The sequence below is a fragment of the Saimiri boliviensis genome, chromosome X (assembly GCF_048565385.1).
Source record: "Saimiri boliviensis isolate mSaiBol1 chromosome X, mSaiBol1.pri, whole genome shotgun sequence".
In the NCBI taxonomy this organism is placed as follows: Eukaryota; Metazoa; Chordata; class Mammalia; order Primates; family Cebidae; genus Saimiri; species Saimiri boliviensis.
Window position 1 is genome coordinate 134,189,906 of NC_133470.1, and position 8,569 is coordinate 134,198,474.

The window sequence follows — 8,569 nt, forward strand, 5'->3', positions numbered from 1 at the left end:
AAATGAGTTGGGAAGAATTCTCTGTTTTTGCAATATTTGGAAAGTTTTTCAGCATTTGGATTTATGTAGTCTTCTAATATTTGCTAGAATTAATGGGTGAAAGTCTGGGCCTATTTACTTGTGTGGCAGTGGGTTGATTAGGAAAGAGTTTTAATTACTAATATGATTTCCTTAATGATTATAAATCTAGTCAGGGTGTCTGTGTTTGTGTTGATTCTGTTTTGAAGTTATATTTTTATATAAAATAGTCAATTTGTCTTATTCTTTTAGAATTTTTGACATAAAATTGTTCATAGTTACAATTGTTGTGCTTTAATTTCTACTGAATATATAATTGAGATGAGGTGTCCAATTTGTTTAAATGTCTTAAAAATATTATTTTTAATTTTTCCTTTAGCTTTTTCACATCAGGCATTCTAATTATTTCATGATTATCCTTATAAAGGTAACATATATCATTGATTTAATAAATTCTAATTTTAATATCTCTTTCCTTCTCTCAATCAACAGAAGGGTCTTAAAATACATTGATAATTTTGTCCATTCTCTATATTATTAGTGACCAGCAATTTAGTTTAACCTTGTCTTCATATACTTAATGTTAATTATTATGGTCATTGTCATTTTATCACCTTTGTCATTACCATCATTTTGCAGTCCATGTTAGTTTAAATTAGAGTTCAAGCCCTGGCTTGAAGATACATCTTATCAGATAGTATGTGCAACTGCTTATTATTTCAGGCGACTTTACATTGATGTCTCTGTTTAGGGATTCCCAGAACTTGCATGTAGTATCAATATGAACCTGACACCTGATTACAAATTAAACATATAAAACTATATTTTTTATCCCAGAGGAAGGCTGAGACTAATAGCATTTCTCATTATCTCTCTTTGCAGGCAAATAGAGTTCTTGTAGTGCAACTTTTCATTAAGGTTGAACATAGTAATTCACAGATCATACTTTATGTGGAGTTCTCAATTCTGACCCCCACATCCTATCTTACACAGGGAAAAAACCTTGTCTGCTGTTCCTCCACAGCTTTTACATACCAAGAACCTATCTGAGTTCTCATAAAGATAAAAAATTAAATAGACATTCTTCGAAGAATAGCAACTAGTAAAACCTACATATGTGTTTTTATAGTAACAATTATTATTGTTGTTAATATTTGCCTTTCCATCTGCTTATAATTATTATCACTGTTTCTTGAAAATTGTCTCTTTATTTTGACAACTCAGCTATATTAGTGACAGAAACTCAGCGAAATATGTAAGAAAGATTTAATAAATATTAAGTAGGAAGTTAGTCATACACTGCTGCTCTCATTTTTGTAATGAAATAGAGCTAGACAGAGGTTAAATCTCAGAATAACTGTAACTATTTTTTTTCAGTACTGTGAAGAAAATCTCAAACATATTAGCAAAAGCCATTGCTGGACTTGATTCTGTATACTTATGGATATTTGTGTTTTGTTTCTGCTATCTCTTTAATATACAAACACACACACTGAACGAAGCAGTGACTACAAGTAGACAATGCATGTGAAAAAGCAACCACACACACATACACACGCAGTATGATATGTATTAATAATAACATTACAGAAGAGACATTACATAAATAATGTCTCAAAACATCAGAATGCAAGAGAACGTAACAAAACTCTACCAATATTGTTAAAAATGGTAACACTGAAAAATGAAAAACTTGGGGGGTGGGCAGATGGCTGACTAGAAGCAGCTAGTGTCTGCCACTGTTGCAGAGAGTGTATTAGTCAATTCTGGCACTACTATAAAGAAATACCTGAGACTGGGTAATTCATAAAGAAAAGAGGTTTAAGTGATTCATAGTTCCACAGGTTGTACAGGAAGCATGGCAGCATCTGTTTCTGGGGAGGTCTCAGGGAGCTTTTACTCATGGCGGAAGGCAAAGGTGGAGCAAGGTGTCTTACACGGCAGAAGCAGACAGGGGGGAGGTGCCACACACTTTTAAAGAACCAGATCTCATGAGAACTCACTATTTTGATGACAGGACCAAAGGGTGATGGTGGCAAACCCTAAGAAACTGCCCTCATGATCCAATCACCTCCCATCAGGTCCCACTTCCAACACTGGTGATTGCAATTGAACATGAGATTTGTGTGAGGACACAGATCCAAACCATATCAGAGAGGAACAGAAGGGGCAAGTAAATACAGAACCTTCAACTAAAACACCCAGGTACATGCACTGGGACTAATCAAGGAAACAATCTTATGAATGAAGAATGCAGAAAAGTGAGGCAGAATGACAGTGCAGCTAGGAGTAACATAGAGCCAGAGGAATCTCCCCACCCAAGGAAGTGTCTTGGAAGGGTCTGTGGGGACCAGGGGCTGGTCCAGTCCACCAGTACAGAGCAACCCCCTAAAAGAAAGTGGCTAGACTGATCTCTATACAGATCCTGGTCCTCACTTCTCCTCACTGGGGAAGGCCACCTAAACTGTGACTCTACAACAACCACTCTGCTCTTGCCAGATCACCACAATCAGAGGCAGTGCAGCATTTCTCCAAGTAGGAAATCTTACAGTCAACCCACAACCTGTCTGCCCTCTAACACTACAGTTGCAGTGGTCTAGTCCTAAGAGCTCTCAGACTGGAGAAGGAGCAAAGGACCTAGTTACTACACCAGCACCTTCAGCATACTTCATCTACCATGCAGGCAGAAGCTCAGATCCTCTTCTCTGCAAGCCCCCACCCCTACCCTTCACCAGGCAGGCCCCTGGCTCATGAATGTAGAACAGTCACCCCACCCGCAGCTGAGTGTAACCACTGGTAGTGGCCCAGAGTTCTCCTGGGAAGAGGCTCAAAGAGGCATAGGACAGCCCCTCTGCCTCTGCCACAGCAATTGTTCGATTCCTGCCATCCTTGGTCTGGAAAAGAAACAAAGGGCCTGAAGGCTACATCCAAGCTTACAGCATGCAACAGCCACCATACAGAGAAGACATCAGTCTCTCATTTCTGTGAGACATTGACCTCCTGCTCCACCACAAATGGAACCCCAAGCTCATGCCAGTAGTGCAGCCACACCACCCCACTAGCTGAACATTCTCAGTAGCAGCAACTCTATGTTCCTTAGAGGTGGAGCTCCAGTGACAACTGAAAGCCTCTCTGACACTGCCTTTGCAGTGAAGCTGCCCTTGCTACCCTCAGATTCACGAAAGAGCAAAGACTGTAAGTGCCTTATCCTCACCTCCAATAAGCTACATTTGACACAAGGAGAGACCAGTGCATCTCCCACTGGTCTGACCCATCCCCCAACCCCCAGAGCTAGTTACCAGGCAGCAAACCTTTAGCTTGGGCCCACTGCTTAGGTTCTCTATCTTGGTCTGATTGCACTGAACAATTGCTCTCTTACACCTCTCTGGAGTACAGTCCCCAGGAGACAAGCAAAAGACCCTTGGTCACAACCACTACTAAGATTCCTTCCTTTTCTGCCTCCAAATTGGAGATGAAACATAAACCCTGAGATTGCCCCAGAGTAGCCGTGGGCAGCCCAGGCGTGCTAAGCCACAAACTACAGCCAGAACTCAAATAGGAGAGGAGTACATATTTCAGAGCATTTAGAGGGAGCACAGCTGCAACTGTGAGGAAATATAGAAAAGCCACATGACTGAGTGTATTAGTCTATTCTCACATTGCTGATAAAGAAATATCCAAGACTGGGAAGAAAATAAGGTTTAATGGATCCACAGTTCCACGTGGCTGAGGAGGCCTCACAATCATGGCAGAAGACAAGGAGAAGCAAGTCATATCGTACATGGATGAGAGCAGGCAACAAGAGAGCTTGTGTAGGGATACTACCCCTTATAAAACCATCAGATCTCATGAGACTTATTCACTATTATGAGAACAGCGTGGGAAAGACCTGTCACCATGATTTAATTAACTCCCACCAGGTCCCTCCCACAACATGAACTCAACATGAGATTTGGGTGGGGACACAGCCAAGCCATATCATTCTATCCCAGCATCTCCCACATCTTATGTCCTCACACTTCAAAGCCAATCATACCTTCCCAGCAGTCCTTCAAAGTCTTTGTTTAGTTCAGCATTAACTCAAAAGTTCACAGTCCCACGTCTCATTTGAGACAAGGTAAGTCCCTTCCACCTATGAGCCTGTAAAATCAAAAGTAGATTAGTTACCTCCTAGATACAATGGGGGTATAGGTATTGGGTAAATACAGCCATTCCAAATAAGATAAATTGGACAGAAAAATGGGGCTACAGTCTCCACATAATCCAAAATCTAGTGGGGCACTCGAATCTTAAAGCTTCAAAATGATCTCCCTTGACTCCATATCTCACATCCAGGTCATGCTGATACAAGAAAGCTCCCATGGTCTTGGGCAGCTCCACACCTGTGACTTTGCAGGGTACAGCCTCCCTCCTGGCTGCTCTCACTGGTTGGCAATAAGTGTCTGCAGTTTTTCCAGGTGCATGGTACAAGCTACAAGCTGTCAGTGGATCTTCCATTCTGGGGTCTGGAGGATGATGGCCCTCTTCTAACAGATCCCCTGGGCAGTGCCTCAGTAGGGACTCAGTGTGGGGGCTCCCAAACCACATTTCTCTTCTGCGGTGCCCTAGCAGATGTTCTCCATGAGGGCCTTGCCCCTGCAGCAAACATTTTTCTGGACACCCAGGAATTTCCATACATCCTCTGAAATCTGGGTGGAGGTTCCCAAACCCCAATTCTTGACTTGTGTGCACTTGCAGGCTCAACACCATGTGGAAGCTGCCAAGGCTTGAGGCTTGCACCCTGTGAAGCAACAGCCCAAGCTGTACCTTGGCCCCTTTTAACCATAACTGGAGTTTCTAGGATGCTGAGCACCAAGTCCCTAGGCTGCAGAGAGCAGGGGTGCCCTGTCCCCAGTCCATAAAACCATTTTTCCTCCTAGGCCTCCACACCAGTGATGGAAAGTGCTGCTGTAAAGGTCACTGACATGCCCTGAAAACATTTTCCCCATTGTCTCACTAACAGACTAACTTTGAATGTAAACAGACTGAAAAGGCACAGAGTGGCAAACATTAACATTTGGCTCCTCCTTACTTATGCAAATTTCCAAAGCCAGCTTGAATTTATTCTCAGAAAATGGAATTTTCTTTTCTATTACATTGTCAGGCTGCAAATTTTCTGATATTTAATGCTGTTTCCCTTTTAAAATGGAATGCTTCTAACAGCACCAACATTACGTCTTGAATGCTTTGCTGCTTGGAAATTGCTTCCATCAGATACTTTAAATCATCTCTCTCAAATTCAAAACTCCACAAATTTCTAGGGCAGGGACAAATCCTGACAGTCTCTTTGCTAAAACATAACAGGAGTTACCTTTGCTTCTGTTCCCAACAGATTCCTCGTCTCCATTGGAAACCACCACAGCCTGGGAGTTCTCACAACACATGGGAGTACTTGAGTTCTCACAACACATGGGAACTCAAGATGAGATTTGGATGGGTGCACAGCCAAATAACATCACTGAGCAAGAGCCTACCAAATGACCACTAAGCCTAAGTGCCGCCTAGTGGATCTCAAAGCTTCAACACAAAAAAGAACCTTTCTAACATACTTGCTGTGAAACTAGAGACAAGAAATCAGCTTCAAACAAAGACCCTGCACAAAGCCTCAGCAAACTGAAAACATCCAGATGTCTATTGACTGCACTCAATTTACACTGCAGTTAAAAGAACACAAGCAGAAATAAGAACCAATACAGGAACTACAGTTACTCAAATGGCCAGAATGTCTTTTTTCCTCCAAACAATCACACTAGTTCTCCAGCAAGGGATCTTAACCAGGCTGAGTTGGCTGAAATGACAGAAACACAATTCAGTATATGGATAGGAACAAAGGTAATTGAGATTCAGCAGAATGGAAAAACCCAATTCAAAAAAAAACTAAGACTCACAATAAAATAATACAGGAACTGAAAGGTAAAATAGCCAATATAAAAAATAACCTAAGAAAAATGACAAAGCTGACAAACATAATAGAAGAATTTTACAATGTAATCACAAGTATTAATAGCAGAATAAACCATGCTGAGGAAAGAATTTCAAAAACTGAACACTATGCTTCTGAATTAATCATCAGACAAAAATAAACAACAAGAATTAAAAGGAATAAACAATACCTCCAAGAAATATGAGATTATGTAAAGAGGCTAGAACTACTAAACTCTGGCATTCCTGAAAGGAAGTTGGGGGAAAACAAACAACTTGAAAAACATATTTTAGGATATTGTACATGAAAGTGTTCTAACCTTAATAGAGAGATCAACAGTCAAATTCAGGAAATACAGATATCTCTTGCAAGATTCTAGACAAGCAGATCATCCCCAAGATCATCATCAGATTTTCCAAGGTAGAAATGAAAGGCAGTGTTAAAGGCAGCTAGAAAAAAAGAGAACGTTACCTACAAAGGAAACCCTGACAGGCTAACAGTGGACCTCTCAACTGAAGCCCTACAAGCCAGAAGAGATTGGAGGCTTATATTGTACACTCTTAAAGAAAAAAATCTTTAACCAAGAATTTAATATCTAGCCAAATTGAACTTCTTTAGCAAGAGAGAAATAAGATTATTTTCAGATAAACAAGTATTGAGGGAGTTTGTTACTACCAGATCTGTATTACAAGGGATCTTCAAAAGAGCACTAAATACAGAAAAAAGGAAAAGAACTGTTTCCAGCCAATACAAAAATACAATTTACACAGATCATTGACACTATAAAGCAACCACATAAGCAAATCTGCAAAATAAAATAACAAGCTAATAACACAATAGCATAGCAACAAGATCAAATCTACACATATCAATACTAACTCTGAATGTAAACAGACTGAAAAGGCACAGAGTGGCAAGCTGGATAAAAAAGCAAGACCTATGGTATGCTGTCTTCAAGAGACCAGTCTTACACATAATGATACCCATAGGTTCAAAATAAACGGATGAAGGAAAATTAACCAAGAAAATGGAAATCAGAGAACAGCAGGGATTGCAGTCTTAATTTCACAATAGACTAAACCAACGAAGATCAAAAAAGACCACTACATAATGGTAAAGAATTATATTAAACAAAAAGACCTAACTACCCTAAATATATATGCACCCAACATAGAAGCACCCAGATTCATAAAGCATGTCCTTAGAGACCTACAAAGAGACATAGAATCCCACACAATAATAGTAGAAGATTTGAATGCTGCACTGGCAGTACTAGACAGATCATCGAAGCAAAAAATTAACAAAGATATTTAGGACTTGAATTCAACATTGGATAAAATGTATCTGATAGACCTCTACAGAACTCTTCATCCAAAATCCACAGACTATACACTGTTCTAATTGCCACAGCATACTGTGGTAATTTAGCATACTCTAAAATTGACCAGATAATTGGCCACAAGACAATCCTAACAAATGCAAAGGAACAAAAATGATACCAAACACACTCTCTGACCACCATGCAATAAAAATAAAAGTAAAGATCAAAAAAGTTACTCAAAACCATGCAATTACATAAAAATTAAATAGCATGATCCTGAATGACTGTTGGGTAAACAATGAAATTAATGCACAAATCAAGAAGTTCTTTGAAATGCATGAGAACAAAATACAACCTATGAGAATCTCTGGGACACAGCTAAGGCATTGTTAAAGGGGAAATTCATAACACTAAACACTCACATCAAAATGTTAGAAAGATCTCAAATTAGCAACCTAACATCACAACTAAAAGAATTAGAGAAGCAAGAGCAAACCAACCCCAAAGCTGGAAGAAGATAAGAAATAACAAAAATTACCGCTGAATTGAAGGAAATTGAGACACAAAAAACTATTCAAAAGATCAGCAAATCCAGGAGTGTTGTATTGAAAAAAAAAAAAAAAGATACATAGGCTGCTAGCTTCTAATAAAGAAGAAAAGAAAGAATATCCAAATAAACACAATAGGAAATAACAAAGGGGATGTTACCACTTTGAACCCCTGCTGTTTGACAAATGGAACCCCCAGCTCTTGTCAGTAGTGCAGCTACCCTACCACAGAAATAAAAACAAACATCAGAAACTACTAGATATAAATCCGTGCCAAAAACATGAAAACCAGGAGATTGATAAATTGTTGGACACTTAAACCCTCCCAAGATTAACTCAGGAAAAATTTAAATGCCTGAACAGACCAATAACAAACTCCAAAATTGAGCCAATAATAAATAGCCTACCAACCAAAAAAAGCCCAGGACCAGATGCATTCAAAGCTAAATTCTACCAGATGTATAATACAAAGAGCTAGTACCATTCCTACTGAAAGTATTCCAACAATGGGTAAGAAAGGACTCTTTTTGGTCTCATTCTGTGAGGCCAGAATCATCCTGATACGAAAACCTGATGTAGACACAACAACAGCAAAAAACATCAGTCCAATATCGTTGGTAAATGTTGATGCAGAAATCCTCATCAAAATACTGCCAAAATGAGTCCAGCAGCACATCAAAAAGCTAATCTACCACAATAAAGTAGGCTTCATCCCTGGGA